This window comes from Pelodiscus sinensis, chromosome 6 (genome assembly GCF_052426305.1).
Source record: "Pelodiscus sinensis isolate ZL-2025 chromosome 6, ASM5242630v1, whole genome shotgun sequence".
In the NCBI taxonomy this organism is placed as follows: domain Eukaryota; kingdom Metazoa; phylum Chordata; order Testudines; family Trionychidae; genus Pelodiscus; species Pelodiscus sinensis.
Genome location: NC_143057.1, coordinates 24,415,677 through 24,428,049, shown reverse-complemented (window position 1 = coordinate 24,428,049; position 12,373 = coordinate 24,415,677). Strand labels below are relative to the sequence as shown.

At 43.1% G+C, this 12,373-nt stretch overlaps 1 long non-coding RNA gene across 2 annotated transcripts in view; it reads right to left on the bottom strand.

The window, feature by feature from the left end:
- The window catches only part of LOC142829819 (uncharacterized), a 195,494-nt gene extending 188,181 nt beyond the window's left edge, over positions 1–7,313 (bottom strand). Inside the window, exon 1 of one of the 2 annotated variants that reach the window (XR_016349852.1) lies at positions 6,986–7,313. This is a non-coding gene — a long non-coding RNA (uncharacterized LOC142829819). The remainder of the gene's footprint in view (positions 1–6,985) is intronic. The other variant, XR_016349851.1, reaches the window with a different exon arrangement.
- Between the last annotated feature and the right edge of the window lie 5,060 nt (positions 7,314–12,373).

The following is a 12,373-nucleotide window of genomic DNA, read 5'->3' as shown; positions in this document are numbered from 1 at the left end:
GGGTTGCTGTCTTTGAAAGAGATATATGATATCTCCCTACATCTCAACAAAAGCCTCCATAACAATGTACTTGTGTTAAAATTTTCAGCGGGGTTTCACAATAGAAGGAAGAATGGGCTAAGGCACTGAACTAGGACGTGCAAGCTGTTCCATCTTGGACCTTGTATGTAATCACTTTGGGAATGTCTACACAACATGGCTAAAGTTGAATTAAGCTATGCAACTTCAGCTACGTCAATTGAGTAGCTGAAGTTGAAATAGCTTAATTCGGCTTTTGACGTTGTTTACTCAGCAGGAAGTCAAAGGAAGAACACTCCTCCTTTGACTTCCCCATACTCCTCATGAAATGAGGGTTACCATGAGTTGGAGTAAGAAGTCCTCAAGCTCAACAGTAATTCAAAATAAAAGCTTGTAGTGTAGATGTGCACTGTTATTTCAGAATAACATTAATTATTCCGAAATAAAAGCTGCTGTGTAGATCTACCATTTGTGCCCCAGTTGCCTGTTTATAAAAAATAGGACTAACAATACTTTTTTTCCTGTTCTTTATTTTTTTTTCTGTTTAGACTGTAAGCTAAATAGGGGGATCACTTCACAAATTTCCGGGGTGGCCCTTGTACAGAAGGGTCGGGGCCATGAGACTTCTCATGCTCCCCCGTCCACAGACCCTGATTGGCCTGGGGGCAGGGGAGTACGTGATGTCTTTGCTTCCCATCCCCAGCACTTAGAGAGAATTGCCAGATGTTTTAAACAGCTGGTTGTTCCTTCTAGGTGCTGTGCACCCCTGACAATGAGAAGAGACTTTGAGCGCCCCCTCCACCCCCCATTCCCAGGTCTCTATTGGCTTGGTTGAAGGAACGGCAAGGTGGCTGCAGGCCAGATCAACCAGCGTGGGGGGCCGGATCATGCTCATGGAAGCTGTCTTGCCTACTGCTGATCTAGATCATCCCTGATAGATTTCCATCTAACTTGCTCTTAAATATCTTCAATGATGGAGATTCCACAAACTCCCTAAGCAATTTATTCCAGTGTTTAACAAACTAAACTTCCCTTGCTAAAATTTAAGCCCGTTGATTCTTGTCCAATAATTAGAGGTCAAAGGGAACATTTTTTTCTTCCTCCTTGTAACACCTTTTTAGGTACTTGAAAACTGCTGTCATGTTCCCTTCCCATCTTCTTTTTCCAAACTAAACAAACCCAGTTCTTTCAATCTTCCCAACATGTTTCTGGACCTTTAATTATTGGTGTTGCTCTTCTCTGGACCCTCTCCAATTTCTCCACATCTTTCTTGAAATGTAATGCCCAGAATTGGACACAATATTCTAACTGAGGCCTAATCAGCACAGAGTAGAGCGGAAGAATAAATTTTCGTGTCTTGCTCACAACACTCTTGTTAATGCATCCCAAAATCATGTTTGCTTTTTTTGTATCAGTGTCACACTGTTGACTCGAATTTAGCATGTGGTTCACTTTCTGTAGTACTTCTTCCTTGACTGTCATTTCCCATTCTGTATGTGTGAACATGGTTGTTCCTTCCTGAGCAGAGTACTTTGCATTTTTCCTTATTAAACTTCATCCTATTTCCCTCAGACCATTCTTCCAGTTTGTTCATATCAGTTTGAATTATGTCCCTATTCTCCAAAGCACTTGGAACCCCTCCCAGCTTGGTATCATCTGCAAACTTAATAGGCATACTCCCTATCCCAATATCTAAATTGTTGATGAAGATATTGAACAAAACTGGTCCCAAAACTGACCCCTGCAGAACCCCACTTATGCCTTTCCAGAATGACTGTAAACCATTAATAACTAATATCTGAGAATGTTATCCAGCCAATTATGCCCCCACTTTATAGTAGCCCTATCAGGATATATTTCCCTAGTTTATTGATAAGAAGGTTATGTGAGACTGTATCAAATGCTTTACTAAAGACTAGGTATACCACATGTACCACTTCCTCCTTATCCACAAGACTTGTTATCCTATCAAAGAAAGCTATCAGCATATGATCATCTTCAGAGAAAAAGCCTGCTAACTAAGGGTATGTCTACACTTGCACCATCTTTCAAGAGAAGGATGCAACTGCAGCTGAGAAAAATTGCAAATAAAGCATGGATTTGAATTTCCTGTGCTTCGTTTGCATATTCGCGTTATGGCGCTATTTCGAAATAGCACTATTTCGAAAAAAGAAACGCTGTCTAGACGCAGTTATTTCAAAAGAAAGCCCTTCTTCTGAAATAACCCTTATTCCTCCTACAACAAGATTTACCAGTTATTTTGGAAGAAGGGTTTTCTTTCAAAATAACGTCTAGATAGCGTTTCTTTTTTTGAAACAGCACCATAACATGAATATGCAAATGAAGCATGGGAAATTCAAATCCGTGCTTCATTTGCAATTTTGCTCAGCTGCATTTGCATCCCTCTCTCGAAAGAGGGTGCAAGTGTAGACATACCCTAAGATTACAGGCCTCTGAGCCTCTCCTAAAAAAACGGTGATGCACTAAGGCAGGGTAGACAGTAGCTGAACCTCCCCAAAAAAACCACTGGAAGAGTAAACGGTGTCTGTTGGGAAAAGGAAGATGATGAGAGGAGGAGGAAAAAGATATGAGTGGGAATGGGTGCAAATATATGGATATATACCAGATAAGCATCTGAAAGGGCCAGTGAAAACTAACCCAAACCCCATAACTATCTAGTGGCAACACATCACTAAATCAGGGTACACACATTTCCTCAATTAGTATTTTGCTGCAACCCTATTCAGTAACTAGAGGCCCAAAATGAAGATGCCTTAATTAAGTTACAACACAGAACAGTCCAGTGTTGTCAACATTGTTAGAAATGTTCCCCTTACCTTCTCAGCATGAGATCTCAAATGGCTAACCAATGCCCCTCTGATGCATTTACAGACTTCCTAAGGAAGTACATTGGGGAGGCTTGTGTGCACCCAAAGGTAAAATTTGACTTAGTTGAGATTTTTATAACACTGCAAACTGTCACACAATGTTCCATGAGTACCAAGGCATATTTTGCTAGCCACAATCGCACTGTACTGGTGGAAAACGTAAGAAGGTGAGAGAAGCAAAGAGGCAGTTTCACTGGACCTATTACTTTCTTCCTCCCTTCCCTTTCCGAAAAGCACAGGTAAAGTTTATTTTCTACAGTATTGTTTAGGGTAGATTATAATTTGTGTGTGACTATATATATTTTATTTTGTCTCTGCTTTCCGCTGAAAGGACTGTCACAGTAAATTTGGAGAAAAGGGTTTTTATACCAAATATGTGATGAGCCAGTATTTTGATGTGCTCCTGTGCTGAAAGTGAACACCCGTTTTCACTTTAATAAGTGCTCTCTTCCTCAGGGCTGAGCTTCTCCTCCTGCAGTACAGGTGTACATACTGTATTTTTTGAATCAGCCTCTAGTTGCAAAGGACTGTTGCAACAAATTGGGCAGGGCAGGATCAAACAGGAAATGGAAGGTTAAAGCCGTAAGGCTAGAATTTGCCCTGAAGGCCTTGGTCTTCGATGGGGGTAATGTAATTATATCATCCGATTGTGAGGCACAATCTTTCTTGAAGACATAGGGTATGTCTACACTACAGCGCTAATTTGAATTAGTTAATTCGAACTTAGCTAATTTGAATTAGCGCATCTAGAACTAAAAACTAGTTCGAATTAGCGTTTTGATAATTCGAACTAGCATGTCCACACAGAGTGGACCCTGAACCGGGGTTAAGGATGGCCGGAAGCAGTGCCAGCAGGGCATCAGATGAGGACTTAGAGCGTGGAGCTGCTGTCTCAGGCTAGCTGAGGGCTGTGCTTAAAGGGACCCGACCCCCACTCCGGACAGACAGTTCACATATTTGGTGCCCCGCTTGCAAAGCAGTCCTGGCTTGGAGTGCCCTGAGTGCCCACACTGGGCACATCACAGCACTCGGCCATCAGACCGGCTGCACTTGCCACAGGCTGCCATCTGAGGAGAGGGGGTCATTGGGAGGCTGCAGGAGAGCTTCCACCCCCAGAAGCCCGCAGAGCCAGCCCAGTCCTCCCCATCAGGGGCTTGTACCCCATTCCTCCCTCACCTCCTTCCACTTACCCTTCCCTAGCCCCCCTTCCTGATGTACAAAATAAAGAAAACGTGTGGTCAAAAATAGAATCTCTCTTTATTGAACAAAACTCGGGGAGACTGGGAAAAGGAGGTGGGAGAGGGGACGAGAAAGGGTGGGAGAGGGGAGGGCAACTAAAATGATCAGAGGTTTGGAAGAGGTCCCATATGAAGAGAGTCTAAAGAGACTGGGTCTTTTCAGTTTAGAAAAGAGGAGACTGAGGGGGGATAGGATAGAGGTCTATAAAAGCATGAGTGGGGTGAAGAGGGTGCATACAGAAAAGTTCTTCATTAGTTCCCATAATAGAAGGACTAGTGGACACCAAAGGAAAGGAATGGGTAGCAGGCTTCAAACTAGTAACAGAAAGTTGTTCTTCACAAAGCAAAGAGTCAACCTGTGGAACTCCTTGCTGCAGGAGGCTGTAAAGGCTAGAACTAGAACAGAGTTTAAAGAGAAGTGAGATAAAGTGATGGAGGTTGGGTCCATGGAGTGGTATTAGCCAGGGGGTAGGAGTGGTGTCCCTGCCCAAAATTTGTGGAAGGCTGGAGAGGGATGGCACGAGACAAATGGCTTGGTCACTGTCGTCGGTCCATCCCCTCCAGGGTCCCTAGGGTTGGCCGCTGTGGCAGACAGGCTACTGGACTAGATGGACCTTTGGTATGACCCAGTATGGCCATTGTAAGCTCAGGGTCGGGGGTCTCAGTGGACCACCTTGATTTTCATGCACACCTGCTCCTGGGTGGCCAGGCTGGCAGCTCTCCTGCCCTAGACGGCCACTTTCCTGTGCCTAGTGCGGAGGTCGTGGACGAGGTCCACGATGTCCGCACTAGACCAGGCGGGTGCCCGCCTCTTGCGGTCCCGGGCAAGCTCCCGGGAGCCGCCAGCCTGGTCCTGGGAAGAGGGGGAGGGCTGGGGGGCATCAGGTGGCTGGCTCGAGCTGTGCCAGGTGCAGGGTCTGCTAGCTGGGTGCTGGCAGGCTTGCACCTGGCACGGGCACCATAGCCAGCCCGTGCCCCTTTAAGGGGTCCGGGGCCGGGAAGGGGGCAATAGAGTTTCCCTGGTGTTGGCCAGAGTGGCCATCAGGGAAAGCTGGGGAGGGCTAGCCTCCCACTAGTTTGAATTAAGGGGCTACACACCACTTAATTCGAACTAGTAAGTTCGAACTAGGCTTAGTCCTCGTACAATGAGGTTTACCTAGTTCGAACTAAGCGCTCCGCTAGTTCGAATTAAGTTCGAACTAGCAGAGCGCTAGTGTAGCGCCTATCAAAGTTAATTCGAACTAACGTCCGTTAGTTCGAATTAACTTTGTAGTGTAGACATACCCATAAGGAATGCTGGAGTAGTGTGCATGCTATACCTTGCTTCGGATAATGTAGTCTGCTTTTTTTCTGAACAGATCTCACAGATTTCAGGGTGGGCATGCCTTCTCCCTACCCCCTTTTTTGAATGGACTGCCCCTCTGAGGATGTGAAGATAAAGTAGTCCCTGCTCTATTCTTCTCCCCCTCACCTCATAGAGTTTGCAAATGTGCTTGGCTCTTGCGCACAAGGGCCAGGAATAATCTGTCCCTTGCTAATTAGCAATTCAGGTAAGAAACATGGCAAACTATGGTTTCCATTGTTTGTCTGATGTATCTCCATAGTATGCTTACCCCTCTTTAAAGTAAAAGGAAATTTTGGGTAGAAGTGGTCTACATACTGCTAAGGCTGTGTGACCCATGCCTTTCCATGGGCTTGCCCTTAATTAGGATTTTGGGGGTGGAAGCTGTAGGGAGGTTTTTAATATATACTTACAACACTTCTACACTGTTTTATCTTTTGTGTACTTATTACCAGCAAAGTGTCATTGTAGCTAGCAAAATGTGCCAAAGCCACTCACCTCCATTCCCAAAGCACTCATTCAAGGAATTGTTCCTAAAACAGACATTTAGCCATGCCACTGCAGTCACTGGAAAATAAGCTCGGACATTTAGAAAAGCATGAGTCTAAGTCTTGTTCACTGTATTGTAAAAAATCTATTAGCAACCATGGTGCTTAAACATAAAGATGAATAGTATATTTTCTTTGGGCATCTTGGGCAGGAACACATTGCCTCCTGCTGAGATCTGGACCCGTCAGATTGAGCCGTAGATCATGGAGTCTCCCCCCCCCCCCCCCCCCCAAAAAAAAAAACCTGCCCACTGCAGTCAGGGAAATTATGCTTGAGTTGTACTAGTGACAACTGATGGCACAAAGACAATACTCAGACTGATTAGTGTGCAGAACAGACGGAACAGCAGGGCTAGGAGTCAGGTTCATGATTAACAGTATTAAAATTTCATGGGCAGGAATCTTTCAAGCTTGTCCTCAAATCCAAACCAGAGCCCCAAAACTGGCTGGCCTGATGTAGAAATGTATCTAGAGTGGCAGGTTTGAATATGGGGCTTTAAATACAACCATGCTCCCTGGTACATACTCCACCCTTACCCTTCCCTCTCCCCAAAGAAAAAGACATTCAAAGGGGGGTTGGATTCCAGGTTGTGGTTTTTTATCCCATTTAATTTGGAACACAGTTGTTTTAAGCATGATTTTAACCATACTGCGGACAGGGCCTTTGTTCCAACTCCTGAAGTTAAGGTTTCTAATTTCATTTATGACTCTTGCCCCTAGTTCTTTCTTTGCTTGCTTTTGTTCTGAGTTATGCTTCTTCCTGATCTCCAGAAGCAGAGCTGAAATCATAATTCTATGCTAAGAAAAGATAAATCAAATGAAACAAAAAAACTGCACTGTGACTAATAAAATAACCAACAGCATCAGGAACATTCATTAATTAGAAATAAACATGGATACCAGTAAATCACAAGGAGAAAGATAATGAGAGATACATTGAATAACTCTCACCTGTGCTTTGTAATTCTATATGTTATTAAAACAGACGAGTATATATCACAGGCAAGTTTGAACTTTTCTCTTTCATTCAGTTCCTTGAATTAGCAGTAGGTTTTGTGATATCTTTGTAGCTTTGAGTAACTTTAGTGTTTCCCCACCTTTAAAGCATTCTACAGTCAGAATGAAAGCTCAGTTCTGTCCCGAAGGTGACATAATACTCCAGTTTGATCATATATTCCTCAGAACTGTTCTTCTTTGGAAAACTGTAGCAGCAAGTGACTAATATCTCAAACCCAGGACAATCACAGCCTGCACTCCCCTCTGAGAGTATGACTACATTTGGAAACCAGCTCAGCATACTAAATTTAAAGTCGACGTTTGGCAGGTTCTGCAGGACTTGAGCTTGGCAGGCAAAGTATAATAAACAAAGGGGCATTACTTTTAATTATATTTAAAAATATAACTCCTCACAGATTAAAGGCCGCTGTTTGGAAAGAGGCCTCATGTTTGTTTGCCCTTTTAGTGCAGAGAGAAAACCCACTTTATTCAAACTTTGTTTTAAGTAATGTGGCAGCAGTCCCCTGTTTTGACTCTGATATTTCAGTTGTTTGTGTCTCCCTCAGCTAAACCAGTCCCTAAAAAAATTCCACACAAAGTCAAAGAAAAGAGGCTAGTGAGTGACTTCACTTTCAATAGGAGCTTTTCCAGACGGACTCTGCAGAGCTGTCCACGGGGAGTGAGTTGTCGAGCTATTATTACTTGAATGGTTTTTAGCTCCAGTGATGTCTCCCAAGATTAACAAGATAGTTCAGTTAAAAATAACATCGAATACGGGGGGGGGGGGGGGGGGGGAAGGAATCCAACATCTGAATACGTCAGGGGTCTGGTTTAAGCTGACAATAGCCAGAAAATTTCAAGTTAAAGCTAAAGCTCCATCCTTCACTCATGCCATTAAGAAAGAAAAATTAAAAGCACAGTGGGATGTGTTAAGGATGAAATACCAGCCTTAACTCAGAATTTCCTGACTTTTGGCAGTTTAAGCCAGGCCCTTTGTGACATTTAAACAGAGGCTTTTTAATAGTGCCTTGCAAAGGAAAAAAGAAAGAAAATGGCATATTATTTACCCAGCATACATTTCACTCTCTTCAATACATACATATGTAAACAGATCTTTAGAACTCATTATTTTCAATGACTCAGACACAGGGAGAAGTCCAGGGATATTTTCCACACAGTCCCAAATAAGTATATGTTCTCTAGTTATAACACTGAGACTTCTGAGCCCCAGGGAATGTACTTTTCTCCTGTGTGTATATTTCTTGCTGTTTTAATTTGCTAAATATGCACCTGATTTTGCTCCCATATAGTTACTGGCAAAGCTCCCATTGACTTCACCATATAAAAAATAGCACTTCCATAGTGTTTTTCCTCATTGAATCTACAACAGTGCATACCCATTACAGGTGGTGGATCTGAGACACAGAGTGATTTGGCCAAGGCCACACAACTAACCAAAGGCAGTGACAAGAATGAAATCCATGTCTCCTGTCTTCCTGGCCAATGTTATATGCCCAGAACAACAGAAGAATAATCAGGCCTTATATTAAGGTACATTGTGAACCTTAGTTCACATTTTCAAGACCCGTTATGCACATGCCCCCTTCATAGCATTTCTCCCCTTTGTCTCCTACCCACATTGGAACTTCACAAACAAATCAGTGACTATTCTGAAGGTGTTAAAAGCACATTTGGGGGCTGGGAAATGGGTCTGCATACAACCTATGAGTTCTGTTTGATACTATGAACTCTGCGTGCATTTCTACCACACTACCAAACTCCATTTTGCTTTCCAGGCAATATTTGATTATAAGAATGATCTGTACCTGACTGAACAGCTCATGCCAAGAACACCCAGATGGTGTCAGGAGAAATTCTTCCACCTAGAAGAGGGCTAACAATAGAGGGTAGTTCGACCTTAATAAAGTTCCTTGAAACAGAAGCATCTCTGACAAAGACTGGGTTACTCTCCATGGTCAGTTTTTCAGATTTGTGACAGATCACCTGATAGGGGTTTTGAGGCTGACAAAGGAAACTGGAAGTCTTAGATAAGATAGACTTACCAACTATTTTAAAAAGGGAGACAGGACCAGAACTAGAAGCCAAAGCTATGCAGAAGGAAATGTGGAAAAAGGTAGTATCCAAGACCCTTTAGAGGTCTTTGATCAATTCCCAAGAGAATGCTCAAGAGCTGCTCAAGAGAAATGAGGAAACTGTTGTGTATTGGGTTATAGATATAGATCTTGTTGTTGTAGTAACTGAATTAGGTCACTGGGATCAGCCCAGATGGTTTGGGCTGGTTCTAATTAGTTCTGTGTTATGCAATAAAATGGACACTTGCAACTACTCAAGCTCTCTGTGTTTCCACTGATTTCTTCCTATACTGTGGAACTCCACATGACATAACATAGTGGCAACGAAGGTGGGATACCTGTGCTGCCTCCAGCAACAAAAGAAGTAGAAGTCAATGTAAGAAAACAAACTTTTTTGCTGTTCTGGTAGGTGGGGGTAAAAACTGACTGTTACACCAACAGACAGTGGAAACTGAAACTAAGATCAGTGAAGCCTAGAGGCTGAGGAAAAAGGGGAAAAAAGGGAGTTGCAGCAGCTATGTGTACACTTACAAGGCCACTGAGACCTTTTGAGGAGACTATAGAGCAATGGCACACATATACTGAGCATTTTTAACTTGTTGTTATTGCAAATGACATTAAAGAAGAGAAGAAGGTGCCAACATTTTTAAATGTTTTAGGGGTAAGACCTACTCTGTACTACACAGTTTGCTGCTCCTTGTTAAGCCAGAGACCAAATCTTATAGCAGGCATGTCCAAAGTCCGGCCCGCGGGCCAATTGCGGCCCGTGTTCTGGTTTAATACGGCCCCCCAAGTAATTTGGCAATATCTATCTTTTATGGCCCCCAACGAATCCATATGTATTGAGATGAATACATTGTAAAATCTCAGTTAATGTCAGTTGGTCTAAATCAGTTATAAATATATTTGGACACAACATGTATACTTGGTGTTATGTTCCTGTTCATATTTTTTTGAACTTAAAAGTTGACAGACAACCTTTATTACCAATAATATGTAATGTACTTTACAATGTTCCTGACATATATTTCAGCTTCCTGGATTTTTTTTTTCATCTGGCCTTCAGATATGAAAGGCAGAGTGATTTAACACCTGTTTAGTTTTGTCATCCATGTGACGAAATGAAAAGTATGCCGTTTGCAATAAACTTTGCATAAAACAGTTAATTTGCATTTAATTTTAATGGTTCAAAGAATGTCAGGCAAAATGGTCGGCCCTCACGCATGTTCACTTCATCAAATCTGGCCCTCTTTGAAAAAAGTTTGGACACCCCTGTCTTATAGTGACATTGTTGAAATCCTGGGGTCACGTTATGCTCCAAAACCACTGGTATTGCAGAAAGGTATAGGTTCTATAACAGAGAACAAAAAGAAAGTGAAATAATTATACAATTTGTAGCAAATTTGGAAAAGGTTGCAGAATGCTGTGAATTTAAGGAGATGTTAAATGACGCCATACATGACAGGTTAGTGTGTGGCCTGCACAGTGAAGTTATATGGATACGTTTATTAACAGAAGCTCAGCTCACCCTACAGAAGGCCATTGATATTGCGGTCTCCATGGAACTGGCCACACGGGAGGTGCAATACCTCAGTGCACCTCCTAGGGTGCATAAAGTGTCCCAAGAACCTATCCACAAAACATTGGGGAGCCAGGAATGTTACTGCTGTGGTAAGCCAGGTCACCATGCATCAGAATGCTGGTGTAAGAACCTAGTGTGTCGACAGTGTGGGGAAAAAGGACCCATTGAGCATGCCTGCAAACAAAAGAAAAAAGGCCTATGGTCTGGTGGGACAAAAAGGAAAATCTGCATGCCATCAAACAGATGCCTGATGATCAAGGTGACACCCTGTCTGAAGAAATGCCAGGCTATGTTTTGTCTTTGGAAGGGGGCTCCCATGAATACTGCGCAATTCCGCTGTTGGACGGCACACCTGTACACGTGGAAGTGGACACTGATGCAGCAGTTTCATTGGTCTCAGACACGGTGTATAAGGAAAAGCTGAAGCATCTTCCACTTAGAGCAACAAAGATCAATTTGAAGACGTACATGGGAGAAGCAGTACATGGGAGACGTACATGGGAGAAGCCCTATTGGGCACCACTGATGTTAAGGTGGAACTCAATGGACAGATTGCTGAATTGCCACTGTTTTTTTCTTTTTCTTTTTCTTTTTGTGTGTGTGTGGTGAAAGGCTATTACCCAGCCTTAATGGGTAGATCATGGCTTAGGAAGATCCCGCTGAACTGGGCAGAAGTGCACCAGATGACTAAATAAGAAACAGGTCTGATCAATGTATAAAAGAAATATGCTGCTGTTTTTGGAGAGGATCTGGGAAGTATGAGGGGCATCGCTCTGAAACTGAACATTAAACCTAGCAGCCAACCAAAATATCTGAAGGCCAGAACTGTGCCATATGCCATCAGGCCAAAAGTTGAAGCAGACGTGGAGTGCCTAGTCAAAAACGGAGTCCTAATACCAGTTACCCATAGTCCATGGGCAACTCCAATAGTTCCATTATTGAAGAAAGACGGTTCTATTAGGATTTGTGGGGATTTTAAGGTCACTGTTAACCCTGTTTTGTGTGCAGAGCAATACCCCCTCCCCGCATCAATGACATCTTTGCGGGCCTGGCTGGGGGACAAAAGTTCAGCAAGATTGATCTGAGTCAAGCATATTTACAGATGCAAGTTAATGAGAAATCCCAAGAGCTGTTGATTATTGTGACGCATAAAGCGCTTTATCATTACTGTCGCTTACTCATAGACTTTAAGGTCAGAAGGGACCATTATGATCATCTAGTCTGACCCCCTGTACAGTGCAGGCCACAGAATCTCACCCACCCCTCCCAGAATAATCCTCTCACCTATATCTCAGATATTGAAGCCTTCAAATACTTTGAAGACCCCAAGATGCAGAGAATCCTCTAGCTGTGATCTGTACCCCATGCTACAGAGGAAGGCGAAAAACCTCCAGGGCCTCTGCCAATCCACCCTGGAGGAAAATTCCTTCCCGACCCCAAATATGGCGATAAGCTAAACCCTGAGCATGTGGGCAAGACTCACCATCCAGACACCCAGAAAGTTCTCTATAGTAACTCCTATCATCCCTCCATTGACCTATTTCCCACTGATAATGAATGGTCAATTAGTTACCAAGATCATGTTATCTCATCAAACCATCCCCTTCATAAACCCATCTAGTTTAATCTTGAAACCAGATAGATCTTTTGCCCCCACTACTTCCCTTG